The sequence below is a fragment of the Lissotriton vulgaris genome, chromosome 6 (genome assembly GCF_964263255.1).
Source record: "Lissotriton vulgaris chromosome 6, aLisVul1.2, whole genome shotgun sequence".
Taxonomy (NCBI): Eukaryota; Metazoa; Chordata; class Amphibia; order Caudata; family Salamandridae; genus Lissotriton; species Lissotriton vulgaris.
Genome location: NC_141694.1, coordinates 1,781,982,059 through 1,782,003,721, shown reverse-complemented (window position 1 = coordinate 1,782,003,721; position 21,663 = coordinate 1,781,982,059).

The window sequence follows — 21,663 nt, the reverse complement described above, 5'->3', positions numbered from 1 at the left end:
TCATTTCAAACTTTAACTTGGTTTGGTTTTGGACCGAAATGTATTCCCCTAGGACAGCCATTTGTGTATTTGGCCTGACTTTTTCTTTTCCTAATTTACACGGAGGGGTTCATCAGGGCTGTCCCCTTCCCCCCTTCCTTTTTACCTTAACATTAGAACCGTTGAACCATTTTCATCTCGGACCCACTTGAATAATAAAATTCATGGTTTCATCCATGATTTACAAAAATGGTAAATTGACTGCGTATGCTGATGATATTTTATTATTTATATCTAAACCTCATTCTTCACTTCCTACTTTCGGGTCAAAAGTTGCTTCTTATTCATTTGTCGCAGGTTATGAGCTGAATACCGACAAATGTGAAATGTTGCCCCTAAATAAATGTACTTTTAGTCGAGGCAATCTAAACAACTTAAATATCTTGGTCTTGAATTCTCTTCCTCCCTCACCTCTTTTGTTTTAATTAATACGGGCAATTGCACTCAGACAATCTCTACACTAACTAGTAAATGGCATCCTTTTTATTTGTCTTGGTAGGGTCGTGTTGACACCATTAAGATAATGCTGGTTCCTATTATTCTTTTTACTCTGTCTAACATTCCCCTGCATGTCCCTCTCAAGCATTACAAGAAACTTAGGGTCTCATTATGATGTCCGTCAGAAAGTCCGACCCACTCACTCGTCCTCGGAAACTTTCTGACCCACTCGACCGCAATCTCGGTGACCGCCGTATTACGATGCATAGCAGGAAAAACTCCAGCCAAGTCAGTTGGAAATCATTTGGCCTGACCGGGTCGTTTGGAAGCAAGTCTGAACCGACCGAGAAAGTCGGAAATGCTGTTGCATAGGCATTCTGGTTACAAACAAGAATCGGTTGACCCGCTGAACAGATCATGATGTATCAGATGCAGTTTTGGAACAGTTTCGGTTCGTGTTACACATGGCAAGTGTAAAATGCAAAAATCAGTCACAACAACAAGCATAGGCAGCACCAAATAAAAAATCAAAACTCAAATATTAGGCACGCCCACCAATCCACCAATATAAAGAGCAAAAAAAATGACCATTATCCTTTGCTTCCACAGTACTGCTGCCAACCAGTAGAGGAGTCTGTGTTCATTCCCTGCTCTCATCCTTGCACACACTCACACACTTCATCTCCTCCCACAACTTGCACAGTTTCTTTTTTTGTTAAATACCTTCTTTCAAACACAGCTTAAATTTCATATTCACCCTCACCATGCTCCAGAGGAAGCAGCCACGTTTCACAGAGTATGAGGTGGTAGTACTAGTAGATGGGATCATCAAAGTAGACCCATTTTTATTTGGGACCCTAGTCCAACAGACTTCCATCACCCAGAAAAATAGGATGTGGAACAGAATAGTCAGCAAGGTGAATCCTGAAGCATCTGTCCTGCGCTCACTGGATGATATCAAGAGAAGGTCGTATGAAGTAAGAAGGAGGGTCCAAAAACTGTGTCCAGAAGTACATGTATATGCACAACCAACTGGTGGTGGCCCTCCTGCATCACCTGTGCACTTCACTTCCTGGAAGGAGAAGGTACATGCCATCCTTCCGCTGGAGAGTGCGTATCGATTCATAGAAGGACCGGAAGTCCGGAACCTGGTAAGTATCTACTCCACATTCGACTAAAATTGGCAATTAAACCTCTACAGACATCACTGTAAAGGACCCAGTTAACTAAATGAGTTTTAAATTCAAACAAACCAATAGTCAATGAGCATGTAATGTGTATGTCAGATAGATTAACCATATACCTGCAATGAAAATTAAAAGGCTTAAAACTATTACCATCTTCAAAACTCACAGCAAGGCTTTGTGCTCCAAACACCGGACCCCAGTGTCAACCATCTTGCCAGCATATTTCCACTCACTCTCAGGAAAGCAGAGTCCCGACTGGTTGAGATGGGTGAGAAGGTGTGTGTGGGCCCAGCCTGATGGGAGTTGTAGTGACAGCAAACACTCCTCCACTGTCTGCTTTCCTGACAGTGAGTGGAAATGTACTAGCCAGATGGCTGACACTGCTGCATGGTGTTTGGAGCAGAAGGCCTTGATGAGAGTTATGGTCAAGTCAGACAACAGGAACCCTAATAGTACATTTTGAATCACTGTGATAAAAGCATAGTTCATGTTGGGCTATTTGGGCTGGGTGGGAAGGTGTATGTAGTGGACTATTGGCAGGGCCTGATGGGAGACCGAGTCAGTGCAAACAATCCTCCTCCCACCCAGCCCAAACAGCCCACCAGGAAGAGTGGTGTACAGGCAAAGAGGGGAAGTGTACTATCAAGATGTCTGACAGTGGTGCCTGGTGTCTGAGTTTCACCACAACTCCCATCATGCCCTTGTGCCGCAGACTCCAGGCATCAGTTTCTGCCATCTTGCCAGTAAATTTCCACTCACTTTCAGGGACCGCATAGTTCCAGGTCTGCTGTTTGGGCTGGGTGGAAAGGTGTTTTTAGGACAGGGCCTGATGGGAGATTTAGTCAGTGCAAACAAAGACTCCTCTTCCCACTCAGCCCAAACAGCCCATCTTGGCCTATGGCCACCTGACAGTGAATGAAAGTGTACTATCAAGATGTCTGACACTGGTGACTGGTGTGTGGAGCACAAAGCCTTGATAGTAGATGCCTTCAAGTTCAACACCATGCACCAGGTTTGAGGATGGCAATGTCACTTGTGTCCAAGAGCCACTGCTTTAGTGCCGGGGCATCCTCTCCAGTGCTTGCAGCTTATCTTACACTGTGGTCTGCGCACCGGAGCCTCCAAAACTGTCAGTGGATCCAATGTCCTGAGACTCATGAGTAATCCTACTACTCTGCAGTACACAATCTGCACTTTTGGAATGGATTATTTGTTAGTATATATCTTACACTGGATCGAGCTAGATGGAGAATAGCTGTGATTGACATTCTCAGGAAATGACCCAATACACATTGGATTTTAGTGTGCAGCGCCCCCCAGTCCACACATGGTGACTGTTGGCCCATGCATTTCTCTCATTCCTGAGGGATTCCGTCTCCAAATATTTCACTGACTACTGGGACACAACCACATCTAGGTTGTTTGAGTGGAATGTATTGAGTGGCTGGGGACTTTGGTGTTGTCTAGGCCAATATCCCCCGGGTTTTGCTGTATACAGAGGCATCACTAGGTCCTCAATAGACTGGGGGCTAGTTGCAGGCTGTGATGTTAGCCTTGCTGACAGTTGCTCAAACACATCACACCCATCTGATTGAGCAACTGCCTTGCTTTTACAACATGACAAGCTGGAATGCACGCGGAGTGAGATGAGTCAATGGAACTCATGTTCTGCCTCCTCTGTTGCGTAACAACAACCCAACAGATGTTGATGATTATGAATCACCTGCGCCAGATGACCAATAGTCAGGCAGGCATCCATGAATCCTTCACTGTGTATTGTTGCAGCCTGTAAATCCCTCCCTAGTCTACACGCAAGTTAGCTGTTTCCTGATTCATGACTGGATTTAATCTACCTTTACTTGATCTGGCAGCATATGCAGTGATCAACAACCCATTGGCTGGTACAAGAGATACTGAGATTGATTCTGTGCACTGCCACTTTGACCACTCATGCATTGGACAGCCTCCACCCAGTCACGATAATGGCTATGAGCTTGTACTTGAAAACATGTGACTGTGTCTTCCTTCAGCCGCCTTGAGTGATTGGAAACACCCACAATCCATGTGGCCATAATTATGATGTACATTGTTAAAACAGAACAGGGACCTAGCTGAACTTATGGCCCCCAAACTCCTTTGTCCCTCCTTACAAGGAATTGTTAATCCTTAGTATAGAAGTAGTACCTGACCTGCTGGTACACGAACGGCATCTAGTGCATGGTGTCCAAAAGGATTCTATCCCATATAGATTCACAATGCTTCACATTCTTATGCAAATGAGTGTGCTGTAGTTGGTCCATGGAAGGTGTCCCTACATAGCCTGCCTAGTGCTAGAATTGGTGAAAGCATAAAAGCATACAACACTGTTGCTTGTTTGAACATGAAAGCACAGGTGCACCACAATATATGGTTCAATAAAGACCAGTATCAAGTCCAAATTCTGATAAATCAGAAGAGTAGAGGCTCCTCGGTTAGATTTCTTTATTTCATCAGATAAAACTGCACAGCCGACGCGTTTCGTCCCAGTGTGGGACTTCTTCAGGGCACTAGAAAGAAACTTCAAAGTACCCCCACAGGTAACTGGAGTATGCAAACAATACTGCGCACAAGGAAGGGACACGTCTGTCCAGATAAGTCACGAGCACTTTGAGGGCCGTCCCAATGTAAGTCTCCGCTGGTTTAGAAAGAGGATTTAGAAACCGGCCCACAAGTCTGAAGTTCAGACAAGATTCGGTCTGAGTACTACACAAGGTTATGTTTCAGTCTAACAGTTATTCAATCTAAGTATGCAATCCTTCCACGCGTGGTCACTCAGACCAAGTCCATTACAGACATAATGCCCGAAGGAAGTGAAATACAGGAGCTGGAGGATTTTCTACTGTTGCTGCGTGTTGGAACTTTGGATCGCCGGGCGTGATTAAAACATTGCGATTAGGGCATTATGTCTGTTATTGGTAGTATTGGTGTCAGTGACTGCTGGGAGGCAAATGCACTCCCCTCAGACTCTGAAGTAGAACTTGACTCTGCTCTGTAGTATTTGTTCTGGCCTGGGGGGGCTCTAATTACCAGCCATTCATCTTCAAAGTCAATGGCTTGCTCAGCTATCAAAGTTTTGTACTTGGCAACATCCACTTCTGAAAAAGGAATTACTGCCTTATTGTTCAGAATTACTTTGTACCGTGGATACAAAATTGTGGTGGATCCAAAATTGTGGTATAATGTAATGTGGATGTGACACAATGTTATTTTGAATCCTTGTATTGTCAGATAAGCAAACGGCTAAGGAGTCCGCCAAATATTATGTGTCTTGTTTGTCATCAACACCTGCATACGTTTCAGACACCTCCTTCAGCTGTTGCTCTAGCATGTGCAACGATGGGATAGCTTGGCCCATAGTACAGTCCTCCCTGTTGACTTCACGTGTGAGGACCTCAAAAGGAAGTAGCATCTCTGTCAGACATTAACAAGGTCTCATTGGCCCATCTCTATGGTCATGCCTCTCACAGTAGGATCCCCTAAACTCCTCATGACATAAGCATTGAGTGGTAGGTCCTGCTGAAACAGATGATCAAGCATGTAATAAGTTGAGTTCCAACGTGTTGTCACCTCCTGGATGAGTGCTTTGACTGGCATTTTATGCTCATATTAAATGACCCTCAGCTGCTTCGGGCTTTAAAAGAATGGCTGAAATGTGTGCATATTGTTCTGCAGGTGCCAAGTAAGTTACTGACTTTGTATTCATTTTTCAGAAAGTCTTGAACATCAATGTTAATGCAGTGTGCCAAACACGGGACCCTGAAATACCCACCATCTTTCATGGCCATAGCTACTTTACTGACATTGTCCGTGGCAACAAAACCAATTTTAAGCCCTCTTGGGCACAGCCACTCAAAGACCTTGCTGTTAAACTCCTCCAAAATGTTTGCAGGAGTATGAGATTTCTCCATGGCAAACATGGCTACAGTTGTATGTTTGAGAGTGGCATGAAAAATCTGAGCAGCGTCAATACCAACAGATATCTGTTCTCTAACCCCCACATAAGAAATCCAGTGTGCAGTGATGCACATGTAATCAGTGGCTCGGCAACTGTTCCACATGTCTGTTGTCAGGTGGATACACTGAACAGCACTCTGCTTCAAGACTTTTCCAAGCAATTTTCAGCACGTTGTGATGTAGTGCTGGGACACCAACTCTGGCTTAATGGTAGCTGCTGGGAACCTGCCATTTTGGGCATATGGCTGTCACAAATTCCAGTTAGAAGGTCCAGTGCTAACATTTTAGCCAGCTTCGCATTGTACAAACGTGCAATTGCGTGGTTGCGTTCGTACTGCCCCTCCCCCCTAAACATGCTGATAATGGTAGCTGCATTTTCCTTGGGCTCAACAACACACGTTTATCTGTGAAGTACTCCTTGTTGTCCCAGGCTGACTCTTACTCTTGTGCCACTGAGATGTTGCTGAAGATGTGGGCGATGATAACACTGCACTGCTGGGGACAGGGCTACTTTGTGTACCACTACCAGAGAGAATGTCTCCCTGTCCTTCCTCTTCCACCTTGATTGGATCTTCTACTTGTTTATCCCCACCAACACCAATGGTTGCAGTTTTTATGCCAGCAAGGTGGTCCTCCAAGTCGATCAAGTGGTGTTTTTTTAGATGGGTTATTTGACCTCCGGTACCATAATTTGTACCAAGCTTACCCCGACTAACAGAGGTAATACAAATGGAGCATATAGCAATATTCTCCTCCTTTTCGCTAACCGTAAAGAAGTCCCAAACTGGGGAGCTTATCTTTTGCCTCCTGCCGGAGGTGCCACTTCCAATGCCGGATGAACTGGAGGGTGTGCGTTGAATTTGACTCTGTGCTGTACCACTACCTACTTCTACTGAGGTGATGGTTGTGTTGGATGTAGGTCACTGCCGGGCCTTTGCTAATGCAAATATGGAAGCTGTAGATCGTGTTGGTGTTACCTGTGTTTGAGGTATGCGTGCTACATCCCTCGCAGCGATTTTGGATAGGGTAATAATGTTGGTCCGAATCTCCTCTGGGCCGGGAGTGATGTTTGTGTTGACTGGCTCATCATCATCCTGCTGTTCTACATCGACCTCCATAAGTGTAAGGCTTTCGGGAATCTTCCTTTTCCCTAGCCTGGTCTTGGGACGTCTCTTCCTCTCAGACTCAGTTTGTGGCTTCCAAGTGGCATCTAGATTATCAGAAGGGGGGCTTGGCATTGTCTTCCAAATCTCCTTGCTGGAGATTTGGAAGACAACGGATCTTCTGAATGAGTGGCTTCCTCTTCTTCTTCCTCTGCATGTGGCTCAATTTCCTGAACTGCCCCAACTTAGGGAGGATTAACAACTACTATTACGGGTGGTGGTTGCGGGCGGTGGTTGCGGCTGTTGTTGACCACTTATCTGCTGTGCTTCCTCCTGCGTTGATTGGGTACTACTTTGAGATAGCGATGAATTTATCAATCTGTGCCATCCATGCCCTAAATGAAATTCAACAGACACCACAGAAACAGTTGTTTCATGCACCCATGAGTATCTCTGGGCCTACTGGCTGAAAAAAGGCCTAACACACACCCAAAAAGTGAACCCCCCAAAAAACACATATTACAATAAAATCTAATGCCATCCATGCCCTAAATGATGTTTAAATTCAACAGACAACACAAAAACACTTGTTTCATGCACCCATGATGATTGATGAGTACCTCTGGGCCTACTGGCAGACTAGGCCACAAGCTTGGAGGCCTTTGGCAAAAGCACAGTGGCTGGTCCCACAAAATGGTTGCCATCACATGGCCAGGCCACCCACAACAACAAGAAAAGGAAGACAAGACTGACAATGCAGGCCTATGGCAAAAGTACAATGCCTGGCTTCACAAAATGGCAGCAACCCACATGGACAGGCCACCCACAATAACAAGAAAGTGAAGACAAAGGACAGGACCAGGAAGTTGGAGACTCTGGGGAACTTCCTTCCTCTTTAAAAAAAATTGTAAAAGAAGAAAAATGACTCCTTGCTCAAAAAACTACGCCAAATGACAATCTGAGAAGTTTTTGGAGCAAAATGAACAAAATCATCATTTTCGAGAAGGTTTTATGCTGCTCGAGAGATATTCTGTGCCAGATTGCAAATTCTGTGTGTTCGGCATCGCGATCTTCACAATAAGTCATTATCGCGTGCTCGAACACGCATATTGAGCGTGCGAAGAACAAAAAAAGTGCAAGTCTGCATTGTCGCACAATGCGGAGTTGCCAAAACTACGCGAGCTGAACGCCCAGGATTACCTATTGGCTGAAAAGGCTATTTATTTATCACACACCAAAAAACTGAAATTCCACCCCAAAAACAGATTTTGCAATTCAATCTAATTCCATTCATGCCATAAATTATGTTAAAATTCAACAGACAACACAGTAACAGTTTTTATGCACCCATGATGACTACCTCTGGGCCTACTGGCAGACTAGGCCACAAGCTTGGAAGCCTATGGCAAAAGCAAGCGCACTGCCTTACTCCACAAAATGGCTTCCACCCACAATAACAAGAAAATGAAGGCCGGCAATGAATGCAGGCCTATGGCAAAAGCAGTGCACACAACCTGGATGGCTCCACAAAATGGCCGCTAGTCACCCACAAGAAGAAATGGAAGACAGACAATGCAAGCCTATGGCAAAAGCAGGCTACCTTACTCCACAAAATGGCGGCCACCCATATAGCCAGGCCACCCACAATAACAAGAAAGTGGAGACAGACAATGAATGCAGGTCTATGGCAAAAGCACACTGCCTAGATGGCTCCACAAAATGGCCGCTAGCCACCCACAACAAAAAGAAATGGAAGACAGACAATGCAAGCCTATCGTAAAAGCACACTGCCTGCCTTCACAAAATGGCCGCCACCCACATGGCCAGGCCACAACAACAACAGACATAAGCCAAGGGGAACAAAGAATTCAGGCCTATATGGAAAAAGCAACAACTACTAAACTACCACCACAAAATGGCCCCAAGCCACATGGTCACTCACAGTCACGCCAGGCCATGGAAAACAATGAACTCAATCAGGCCTATAAATTCTATGTATGACCAGACAAAGAAGGCCTGCTAAACAACATAGCTTTAATACAAAAATGCAAAAACGAAAATGAACAGGGCTACGAAAGGTTGGAAAGTTACACAGCAAGCACGCACACACATCCAACAAAGGTATTTAATTATTAACAAACTGTTGGACCTGGCCTCGTGGCGTGGCCCCCCTCCTCCCGCATGGCGGGTTCCGGACTACCTCGACCCCTGTTCCCCGGCCAAGAGCAGCACCATCCACCCTCCACGAGTGCGCCCCCCCCCGGGCAGCCCCCAGCTCTTCCCCGGTGGAACTCAACCTCCTCTTCTCGACCCCCTCGGCTGGCCTGGACCCCTTCCCCGGACCCCCGTCTCCGGCCCAGCCGCCATCTTGGACCCTCCACGGCCAGGCCTCGTGGCCTCGGCCCGACCCCCAGCCACAGACCCAGCAAAGCCCCGACATCGAGGCACCACGATTCACCCAGGGGGTAAAGAGACCACTTGACGAATCAATGGGGGAAGGAGTTTTGATGGTCCCCCCATCCGCCTGGTTTCGATCGCCCCCAGCCTCCCTGGGCGCTGGCTCCACCCCCCTGCTGGGTGTCTGGGCACGCACATCCCGGACCCTCCGACCTCCAAGTGCGAGGGTCCGGACATCAAAGGGCCCCAGACCTATAACTGGGGCAGCTCCAGAGCAGGTCGGCAGTTGTATCCTGGAGTCAAGAGACACCGAGACAAACCCATCTTCGTGAACCATCCTTGGAGTCCTGCTGGCGCTGCCGCGGCCCATCTTCGTGAACCATCCTTGGAGTCCTGCTGGCGCTGCCGCGGCCCATATTCGTGAACCATCCTTGGAGTCCTGCTGGCGCTGCCGCGGCCCATCTTCGTGAACCATCCTTGGAGTCTTGCTGGCGCTGCCGCGGCCCATCTTCGTGAACCATCCTTGGAGTCCTGCTGGCGCTGCCGCGGCCCATCTTCGTGAACCATCCTTGGAGTCCTGCTGGCGCTGCCGCGGCCCATCTTCGTGAACCATCCTTGGAGTCCTGCTGGCGCTGCCGCGGCCCACCTTCGTGTAGCTCTCCTTGGGGTCCTGCTGGCGCTGCCGCTTCCCCTACCGAAGAACCCTTCAGCTCGAGGATTAAGAGCTGTGCATAAGATATCCCTGTACCAGACCGGTACCAAGACTGTCCCGCTACCCCCTTCCCCAAAAGACTAAGTTTGAGAGGATCCCTGAATCCTGTTCTTCTGTATCGTTACGATAACCTGCCTAAAAGTACTGATAAAAGTGTTAAGAACCTATCTTTGTGTGGCGTCCATCTGTAGGGGGGTGGTTGCTCGACTGTACGATCCTAGGAGAGGGCCCTCGCCTGGAGGCCTCTCCCCCTTGCTCGGCCGACCCTAAGAGTTCCTTTCTAACACAAACACACCCAAAAAGTGAAATACACCCCCAAAAACCACATTTAGCAATTCAATCCAATGCCATCCATGCCCTACATGGTGTTTAAATTCAACAGACACCACAGAAACATGCACCCATGGGTACATCTGGGCTTACTGGCTGAAATTTCAAAGAAAAACAACTAGGCCCCTACTGAAAATACAGGCCACCCAAAACAACAAAAAACAATGAAAATCCCCAATAAATGTAGGTAGTGGGTACACTACAAAAAAGCCCCAATCAACCAAACAAGTACACCAATTCTCCAACTTACTTTTAAAATCTCAAATCCAAAAGTCCTCAAATCCAATCCAATGATATGATGCAGCAGACAGACATTTCGTGTAGTGCAAAGTAGCGGAAACTTCGCAAACTACGCAAGTGTAGCACAGTTATTACCAACCATGGGTAATCACGGTAAGTCGTTACAATGGGTACAAGAACGCATATTGAGGGAACGAAGAAGAAAAACAGCTACGCTACGTTGCAGATTGCGTGGTATTCAGTAACTTTGCATTCTACGCGAATCGCGAAGTTACCGAAACTACGCAAACTCTGTGAGCATAGCGTAGTTCACCACCCAGGGTTAGACATAGTGCAGCCCTCAAGCTTTGTCATCTGAAACATAGTATAGAATCAGTAATGGCAGAGTACATACCACTTCACATGCCTAATTCTGTGTTCCGCCCCTGCGCACCCAGGCTGCTGAACCCCATTGACTCCTGCAGCCTAGAGGTGTCTGTCCGCCCCTGCTCACTCAGGCTGCTGCACCCCTTCGACTCCCGCCGCCCAGAGGTATCTGCCCGGCTCTACACACCCAGGCTACTGTACCCCATCCACTCCTACTGCCCAGAGGTGTCTGCCCGCTGCTGTGCACATAGGCTGCTGCACCCCACCCACTCCCACTGCCCAGAGGTGTCTGCCCATTCCTGCGCACCCATACTTATTTATTTATTTATTTAGTTTGAAGTTTTAAATAGCGCTTAAAGACCCGGGGGTATCAGAGCGCTTTACAGCATATTATGACAAGGAAACAAAGACAATATAGTACAGTGGGTATCATCAAGGATATGGGGACCAAGAAGAGCGAGGTCATTGGCCAGATGACTAGAGATGGCTGTTGAGGAGAAGTTCTTTGAGTTGTCTCTTGAAGATCATGAAGGAGGGACTAGTCCTGATGTGGATAGGGAGATAGTTCCAGATTTTTGGGGCATTCCCAGAGAAGAGCAGGAGAGGGCTTTTTGTTTATGTCTTTTTGAGGGGATTAAGAGGAGAGAGTTGGAGCTTCTTAGGTTTCTTGATTGTCTGGCTTTTGTGAGTTTGGCAATGAGGTATTCCGGTTTGCCTGTGTGCAAGGCTTTATGTGTGAGGCAGGTATTTCCTGGTACCCGAGACCATTCTTGCTGCTGCATTTAGGGTGGCTCTCATGGGGGCTGTGTGTGTTCTTGCTGTCCCGGTTAGAGTGGCATTACCATAGTCAAGTCTGGACATAACTAGAGATTGGGTTGCAGTTTTTAGGTCATTGGTGGGTATGAAAGGTTTGAATTTGTTAGGGAGTTTTAGGTTGTAGAGGGCGCCTTTTGCTGTGGATATGATGTGGGAACTCATGTTGAGGCGTGGGTCTAGAGAGATCCCTATTGGCTTGACTGAGTTTGCTGGAGTGAGTTTGCCGTTTAGGGAGTCAAGGTTGTTTATCCATTCTTGGATCTGAGGGGGTGGCTCGTGATTGGAGAAGACAAGGATTTCGTTTTTTTCTTGGTTGAGTTTGAGGTGGTTGAGAGTTAGCCAATTTTCTACTTTTGAAAAAGTGGAGTTGAGGCGGAGGATGTCTTTGAGGGAGGAGATCTCGAGGTACAGCTAGTTGTCGCCAGCATAGGCGATGTTTGCTTGTTTTAGAATGTTGGTGAGTGGTTCCATGTAAATGTTAAGGAGTGTGGGGGAGAGGACTGAGCTTTGGGGGACACCTCTTGTTGAGGGGAGGTGTTGGACATTGAGTTTTTGATTTTTATGAGTTGGGAGCTGTAATGTAGAAATGAGGAGAGCCATTTAGGACATTGCCATCAGCTCCAACACATTTTTGTAGTGCGTCTCAGAGTAGGTTGTGATCGACCGTGTCAAAAGCAGCTGATAAGTCGAGGAGGACGAGTAGGCAGGATCTGTTGGAGTCGAGGGAGTTGTGAATGTCATCTGTAATGCTCAGTATAGCGGTTTCTGTGCTGCATCCCTTTCTGAATCCGGATTGAGTCGAGTAGGTTATTGGATTCCCGTTGTTGGTTCAGTTGGGAGAGAACAGATGTATCCAGGATTTTGGCTAGGAAAGGGAGGTTGTGATGAGCCTAACATTTTTTAGGCCATTAGGGTCAGCATCAGGTTTTTTTAGAAGGGTGTGACTTGGCCTAGTTTGAGGCAGTCGGGCATCAGGCCGTTGATTAGAGAGCTGTTCATAATCTTGGTTCACCGTGGTGTTAGGGTAAGGTTAAGGTTCTTAGCTAAGGAGGCGGGTAGAGGGTCTACGTAATGGTTGGAGGGTTTGGGGTTAGCAATCACATTAGAAATGTCCTCTTCAGAGAGAGGGCTGAAGTCTTTCCACTGCTTGGAAGGGGATGGGGGACTAGGGTGCGGGGTGACTTTGGGGGTCGTGAGCATGCTGTGAACTGGGGATGGGATAGGTTGCAGTAGGCGTGGGGATCTACCGTGTTGGGATTGAGAGTGGTGGTCTATGGAGAGCTCAATATTGGAGAGTTTGTTATCGAAGAATTTAGCTAGGTTATTACACTGTAGTTTGGAGGTAAGGCGTGGTAGCTTTGGTGGGTTTGGAGGTCTGTTTCTGGATGATGTTGAAAAGTTCTTTGGGGCGGTTTTTGGCTTTGTCTAATGCGTACCGGAAAAAGGAGGCTTTCTCCTTGATTATGTGTTTTTTGTAGTTACTGCGTACTTTCCTGAGTTGGGAGAGGTTGATAGTGATGGGTTTCCTCTCCAGAGTCTCTCAGCGGCTCTTACTTTTCTTCATTCAGAGTTGAGGTCATTATTGAACCAAGCTCGGGAGGGGATGTCTCTGACTCTTACGTTTTAGGGGGGCTAGTTGGTCAAGGGCAGTTGTCATTGTTCTGTTGTATAGAGTGGTGAGCTCAGCCATGTCGAGGTTGTCCAAACAGTTTGGGAGCAGTGATGTTATGGTTTCTTGAAGGGCAGGGAGGGGGATGTCTTTGAAATTTCTGAACCATTGGTGGGAGATTTGAGTTTTGCTTGGTGGAGCTACTGTTTTGGTTGATGCTGAATAGGATGATGTGGGGTAGTCTGACCAGTCGACTGGGAGAATATTATTCATGGTTATGGTTTCGCTTTTGGCTATGATAGCATCTAAGGTGGAGCCCTTGTTGTGGGTTTGACCCTTGCAGTGTTGGGTGAGCTCATTTGTGAGAAGGAGATCATTTAGGGACTGTATAACAGTGGCATTTTCATTGTTCGAAGGGAGGTTGAAGTCACCCATGATGATGTTGTCGGAGTTTGATAGGGAGCACTGAGTGTCCGAGATTTGATCATTGAAAGCCGGAGAATTTCCTGGGCGGTGGTAGATGAGATGGCATTTTGTTACTTTGTTGTTTAGGTGTGTTATGGTGGTGTTAAGGTATTCGAAGGTTGAGAAGGAGTGTGTATTGAGTTCAACTATGTTGATGTTGTTCTTGTGGATGATGGCAATGACTCCACCATGTTGGCCAATTCTGTCTTTTTTAATGATGGAGAAGCCAGGGGGGACTAGGAGGTCAAGGAGCGGGTAAGATGTTTCATTCAGCCAGGTTTCAGTGAGGAACACAATGTCAGTGTTGTTGCTCAGTATGGCATCAGTTTATAAGCATGCAGTTTAGCATGTCGCTGTTGGAATGGGCTTGGGAGGAGGGGGGAACTTGGGGGATAGTTGTGTGTTGGGGGGACGTTTAGTGGGCCTAGGTTGGTTGTTGTCTCTACCTATACCAGTGATTACTTGGATGTTGGAAGGTGGGGATTGGGTTTCTCTTGGGTCATAGGTTTTGGCGAGTGTCAATGCATCTCATTGAGACATATCCGGGATCGTTCTTTTTGGTCTGAGGGACTGGGAGTTGCGAGGGGAGGTGTGCCAGCTGGACGTCTGTAGATTCGGCTGTTGAGCTGGCTCACTGGTGTTTGAGAAGGAGGGGGGTGTTAAGTGTTTGGAGGGGGAGGAGGGTGTAGTGGTGTTGAGAAGGATTTTATTGATGGCCTGGGTGATAGTGTTGGATTGGCTCTGTAGTAGGGACCGGTTTTCAGTTATGGTTGAGAGGTGAATACAGGACAGAGGTAGGTGGGAGTTGAGTTGTTTTTGTATGTGTGTGAGGCGCTCATTTATTACTTCCATTGTCTCCGGGAGGAGTGGGTTTGGGAGGCACATCCAACTGGGGCTGTTGGTTGCGACAGGGGCTTTTAAGGTTGTTGCGGTAAACGGGAGGGGAGGGGTTAGGAGGCGAGTTAGGTTGAGGGAGTAGGTTGGGGCAGGGAGATCTGGGGTTAGGAGGGTTAGGTGGAGTGGAGAGGCATGGGTCTTCTGATAGGTAGTGGTGGGGGGATGGAGTGGGGTATTTCTCGAGAGAGCCGGTGTGGTTCTGCCCAAGGTTAGGCTGGTGCTCGAGTTAGTGTGAGCAGGGGGATTGGGGAGGGTGTTATGAGAGAGCTGAGGAGGTGGGGCAGGAGGCTGGTTCTTGGGGTGGGAGGTGTGGTTGGGGCAATGGGAGAGGGGGCTAGAGGGCAAACTGGCCTGGGGGTGTGAGTCAACAGAGGTGGGTAGTTGGGGTCTAGGGGTAGGGTTGGAATGCGGTCTTTCTGAGGTCAGGATGGAGTTTCGCAGCTTGGGGAAGGAGAGTTCAAATTGGTGTAGGTTGAAGTCGTTGACTTGGATCATGACATCGCCATTACTGTATAGCGTTCTGTATAGCGTTATGGTGGTGTTAATTGGGGATGGGGGAGAGTTGGACATATTTAGTCTTTTGCCGTGGGGGGTGTTGGGGGTTTTGGTAACTCGCAGGTGTTTAGCTAGGTTATTTTTCCACTTGGCCTGGTGGGTGGTGTAGAAAATAAGGTGGTGTAGAAAATAAGGTCAGTTTTAGTCTTGCCTTTGGAGGGGTCGTGGTAGAGGTCAGCTATGATTGTTTCAGGGTTTCGCTTGAGTAGATTGCGTTTGAAGATTTTGGTGGCGTTGGGTGTGAGGTTGGGGGGGTAGATGATGGTGAAGGAGTGGGGGCCGTGGGGTTTCAGGTTGGAGGGCGGTCGGAGGGTGGAGGTGGTCTGGTGGGGATTCCGGTTGGTTGGCATCTTTCATTAATGGGGGGGTAGGCTGTGCATTGTTGTGCACTGCATTGTCTGGAGAGTTGAGTGTCAGGGTGGGGTTGGAGCCGTGTAGAGATCGGTTAGGGAGGGAGTAGGCTCGGCGATTCCTACAAGATATAATGGAGAGAAGTGCCAGATGACTGGGGACAAGGAAGGGAGCACTTGGAAAGTAGCCTGCAGTGACTTCAGATGAGGATGAGGTTAGAGGTTAAATCGCAGGGTGGCCTAACTTACTGCTGGTGTGGGCAGGGTGAGGGGGCACCATCTGGCACCATGACACCGTTTTCATTGGACCTGGGGGTGTGGAAGAGTTGATTGGCGTTCTTGGAATAGATGATTCCTTGCCACTTAGAATTGCTGTGTGGCAGGACAGTTGATTACTTGTCTCTCTTCAAAGTTGCTCAACAGTATGGCCATAGAGAATTTGAAAAACATTTTCAGTAGGGATTAGGAGGGAATTTGGTTGAATGCCCATGCCAAAATGGCCATGCTGTGGGGTTTCAGCTATTCTTTTTTAAATTAATATTATGAGGCTCTTCGGAGATGTAGGCACAGCTCCCTCGGTATCAATCCTACTCAAGAAGGCATTTCAAGACTCACCCAGTTGTTGAGGGGGCGGGGCACTCAGGATGCGACTCAGACCCTTTTGATTTCTTTCTTCTTTTTTCTGTGGCATTTGGAGTCCAGGTGCATTGGGAAGTTTCCTGGTTCAAGTCAGTAAGTCACCGGTGGGCGCCATTTTAAAGACAGGTGCCCGATTTCAGGGGCTCCCGCCTCGCCTGGTGACTTGATCTCGTCGTGTCTCCTCCAATCTTCTCGAGGTCGGGCTTCTGGGGTATGCGGGCAGTGGGCGCAATCCGCTTTGGATAGTTTCAGATACTCTCTGGAATTTGCTGCATTGGGGAGCTTCCTGGTTCAGGCAGTTCGTCATAGCCGGGTGCCATTTTAAAGTCAGGCGCCCGGTTTCAGGAGCTTCCGCCTCGCCTGGTGAGTGTTCTCGTCATAGCTCTTCAAATTAGGTCGGACGGGCAGTGAGGCGCGATCTGCCTCGGATTGGAACAGACTCCTGTTATAATTAGCTGCACATGCGGGGAGATGCGCAGCGGACCTCTCCTTCTAGCCTGCTACGTTCAGAAGCCCCCCTCAAGCACCCTGGGTGGAATTCGGGGATGGTCGGCTTGAGGACCGAGGGGAGTGTAAGGGTTGAGTAACCGGGTCCGCCACCATAGCACTGCTTGGGGCTAGAGGCAATCACATTGCCTGGTGTCCGCCATTTCCTTTGCTGTCCGGGGCTGCTGGCTCATTATCGGAAGCTGTGTACCTTGTTTGTCGCGGTGAACAGCTTATCAGGTGAGGAGGGGTTCCAATAAGTCTTTTTTAGTTGTGTCGTAGTAGCCTTGCGTAGTGGAATCCCAGTGGTGCGCCGCTGGGGCTGTTTAAGCAGGGATGTCTACCAAAAGGTAATTCCTATACTGGGAGCTCCTGTTCGGAGGCTCCTACTCGGTGGCCATCCACGCCCACTGCTTAGGGGTTATATGCCCGCTTCTGCGCACCCAGTCTGCTGCACCCCATCCACTCCCACTGCTAGGAGGTGTTTGCCCGCTCTTTTACACCCAGCATGCTGCACACTATCCACTCCCACTGCCCAGAGGTGAATGCCCGCTGCTGCGGAAACAAACCTCTCTGCTCACCTTCTGCCACCGGTGTGTGTTAAGAGGGTCCACCACATGCTGAAGCAACCTCCTCAGCCGTTGCGTACATGCGGTCCAGTGAAGCTCACAATTCAGACTGGGTCTTGATTGCCAGGATGGTGTATCAAGGTCACGCATCATCGCAGGCTGCACATGTGCTCAGCTCTGGTGGCACTAACCCAGTGGAACTGAAGTCATCGTCACGTGGCGGGTGGTCCATGTCGGGGGGGGTCGTCAATCTGTGAATCACAGCCAGCTAGACAAAAAGCAAGATAAGATTGTGCATCATGTGTCCATCAAAGCAGAGAGAGAGGGAGAGAGAGAGTGAGAGAGAGGGAGAGAGAAAGAAAGAAAGAGTGAGAGGAAGACAGAGAGAAAGAGTGAGAGAGAGAGGAAGAGAGAGAGAAAGAGAGAAACAGTGTGAGAAAGAGGAAGAGAGAAACAGAGGAAGAGTGAGAGAGAGGAAGAGAGACAGAAAGAGTGAGCGAGAGAGAGGAAGAGAGAGAGAAAGAGAAAGAAAGAAACAGTGTGAGAGAGAAAGGAAGAGATAGAGAGGGAAAGTGAGTGGCCACACTGTGGACAAAACCCTTACAGCTCACCTTTCTGCCACCAGTGTGTCTCCAACCACATGCCGGGACAAAGTGGAGCCCTCAAGCTTACTCATCTGAAACGTAGTATGGATAAGTAATGGCAGAGTACATACAACTGCGCACGCCTAAATCACTGGCCCGCCTCTGTGCATCATGGCTGCTGCACCCCATCCACTTCCACTGCCCAGAGGTGTCTGTCCGCTGCTAGGCACCCAGGCTTCTGCACCCCATCCACTCCCACTGCCCGGAGGTGACTGCCCACCGCTGCACAAACAAGCCTCTCTGCTCACCTTTCACAACCTGCGTGTAGAAAGATTGCCTACCACGTGCCGCTGCAAGCCTGGGGCCAGTGGACAGGGATCCCCCCACATCATGCAGCCCCACTCCGCAGGCCACTAGGTCAAACATTTGGTGCTGGGTCTTGATTTAGCCATGGCAGTGGACATACCAGTGCACCCAGCTTTTCATCATAGGCTGCACACCCGCTCAGCCCTTGCGGTGCCACTAACTCTGTGACCAACGAGGTGACATCACGTAGCGCTAGGCCTGCGCTGTCTGATGGCTCAGGACTACACTGCGGTCCAGCAGGGCACACAAAACCTGAGATGTCCAGACCACCGGGACGGGGCATCATCGCAGGCTGCACACCCGCTGAGCAGTTACGGTACCCCTACCTCAGTGGACCGAAAGTCAACGTCCCGTGGCGGTGTGCCTGTGCCAGCCGCAGTGCATCCGGTGCCAGCAAGTCTGAAATGGCATAGAGCGTGTGCGCCTGGTCTTTTTTATTGGCAGGGTCACGTGTCCTTTGACGCCTGGGCTGGATGGGTGTGGGGTGTGTTTATACCAGCCGTGAGGGAGTGGCTGTGGCGTATTGACAATTAGGCTGTAACCAGAGATCACTGCAATAAAAATCTGGGCCATGTAGCATTGTTGTCCGGTAAGCGTAAGTGGAGTGGGCTGGCCTGGCGTATGCCAGTCCTGCATGAGGCTGTGAAGAATGACTTTGGAGCTCTGGGCATGACTCCGTCATGGGCTGTATGAGAAATCAACTGATGTGGGTGTCCCTGTTGTAGTGGTGCTGTCATCCGGGTTTACATTTATCCATAGTTCCACATATAAAAGATGGTGGACATGACACATCTGTGTGGATATAAATGTTTATAGCACATTGAGTGGAGTTTTGCAGCTGTAGCAATACAGGACCATGGAAAGTTAAAGTTTCAGTTTTTGGCACATGGAGGGCAGCCAATTAGAGCCAAGCTCATGGTCAGGGTTAGGCTGCGCCAACATATGTACTTATTCAATCACTCTGCCAATCCCCAAGCACTTATAAATTCACTATACACTCCTTTCAGATCCAGTCTCTACGTACGTACTTGTACAATGACCGAGACAAAGTTACAAAAACCAAAGTTTTCCCCACTGCCAGAGGTAAAATGGTTGCATGTGCTGTCCACAGCACAATGTAATGTGGTAGGGCCCAGGGGCACCGTCTTGCATACATAATGAACACATGGACACATTTAGATAGGTAGTGGAACTGGGTATGGGCACGTGCGCTCGACTCCTTTTTATTACCAGGGTCACATGTCCATTAACGTCTGTGCTGGATGCGTGTGGGGTGAGTGTAAGCCGGCCCTCCAGGAATGGTTGGTGCTGGCAACAAGTACAACAGTAATCATTGGATCAGACACAGAGATTCAATCAAAAAGGGTCAATGATTTATGCTGCACTAAGGTAGGGGCAGAAGATGTGAAATAATACACAAAATATTCTATTGTAAAGGGTCCATGACTTTTTGTACACTGAGGTAGGGGCAGCAGATGTGAAATTATATACAAAACATTGTATCATAAAGGGGCATCAGAAGCATTCAGCGTATGAACAGCCAGCAATGATGCGTGGTGCAGGCAAGCTGCACTTGGAGCAATGTCTGATGCCTACTTGATTGCGTCACCTGCAATCGCGACTGGATCTGAATTGTGAGCCCTGCTGTCCGCAGTGTAGATCAAAGACAGTAGTCTGTACTGACATAACTCTGTGGTGCTGTGCTGCTGGGTTCGCAGGGGGCCTGTGTCGAGGAGGCCGGCGGTCGCGGCAGGGACCTCGTGACAGGGTGAGGGCTGCCGCCCTTGCAGACGCTTTGGCCTTCCCACAAGTGAACCATGCCCGGAGCCCCAGCCTATTTATTTATACTCCTATGCTGGAGTGGCATACGTTGCACCAGCCCACTCCGTTTTTCGCTTCCAGGGGGGGATAACACAGCTACATGACCAAGATCTTTTCCACTGCCTGAGGTAACATGGTTGTGTCTATTGTCCACAACACTACAAGTACCAGCAGTATATGTCCACATGGAGAGGTTTGTGCTCTGCATAGGGAGGTCTGTCCAGCACATCACCACTACACTTGGTATTGTGTGCATTATTATTGATGGGTGACTTCACACATACTTGGTTGCCACATCTCCCAACATTCAGCTATTGTGTGGCTGTGGGACCATGCCATTTTGGAAGGTCCACTGTCCTGTTCTGCACCTCCTCAGTGGTAGTAGGGAGGGGGCTGGTCCGGGGGGGAGGTCCTGAGGGTGGTGGCAGTGGGTGTTGTGGCCTGCTTGGGTGTCGGAGCTGTATGATCAGTAACTCTAAGACATGTGATGGTCTCTAGATGTGATTCTGGGCTGGGCTCCCGTTTACACTGTATGTAGTTGTCCACATGAAAATGTGATGCACCTCCAGTCCTCAGACATTAATAAATCCTTTGATACACCCACTATAAAAAACAGACTACCATTTTCGAAACAATAGAGACACCAATACCAGTTACTACGTACGTACACACTGATTCCTAGGTCTGCACACACATCCACTCATTCACCCATACAGTCACTCATACATGCTGTGACTCATCAATACAACACTATCATAGACACTCATACACCTATACAAACACTCACACACCGCCACTTACCAGAGTTACTCACACATCTAGTCAGTCATGCAAAGAATCAATCACACTTCTATTTACTCACCTATACAGTTATACACACACAACCTCACTTATTCATACAGATACTAACATATATTTACTCACTTATACAATCACTGATACAAGTCCACACTTATCCATACAGCCACTCTCATAATCCCTTCAGGCACTTGTATATCCACTCATTCTTCAATACACCTTGGCATAGATATATACTAAAAATATTTAAACTTTACAGAAACACCCATTCACTTGATGATGTCATCAGTGAAATCATCAGTGATTTCATTTGAGATGTCATCAGTGATGTCATCAGTGATGTCCCTGACCATGTCATGAGTGATGTAATATTTTACCTCATCAGCATTGCATCGCGGGCGTGCGAGTTATAGTTAGCTCAACTAACTATAATGGGCGAATTTCTATGGTTTTATATGAGACAAATGTCAAACTAACTAAAACATCCCTGAAACCTATGGTTTTTTAGTGAATTTCAAAGGTTTTTTAAATAAATGCTAATTCCTAACTATAACGTCTGTAAAACCTATGGTTTGTTTTTTCTCTGAATTTCGAAGCTTTTTTAAATGGCAATTTCGTATTCTAATATTTATCAAATGTACATTTTTTCTATTTTTTTGTAATAGTTTGGAACTCAATTATCCTTTTTTGAAAACTTTAAAAATTATGTACTGTTTTATATCTTTAAAAAAAATAGGTATATCTTTTTTTGGGGAGAAAACTGGAGTCCTGTACCAGGAGAGTACCATGCTCCATCAGCACGCAAATCCTATCCGCCATATTGCTAAACTCGTAAATGATGTGCATTTCGTATCCGACGGGTTTGTGGCACCGCGTCCCGCATAACATCATATACGTATAAGG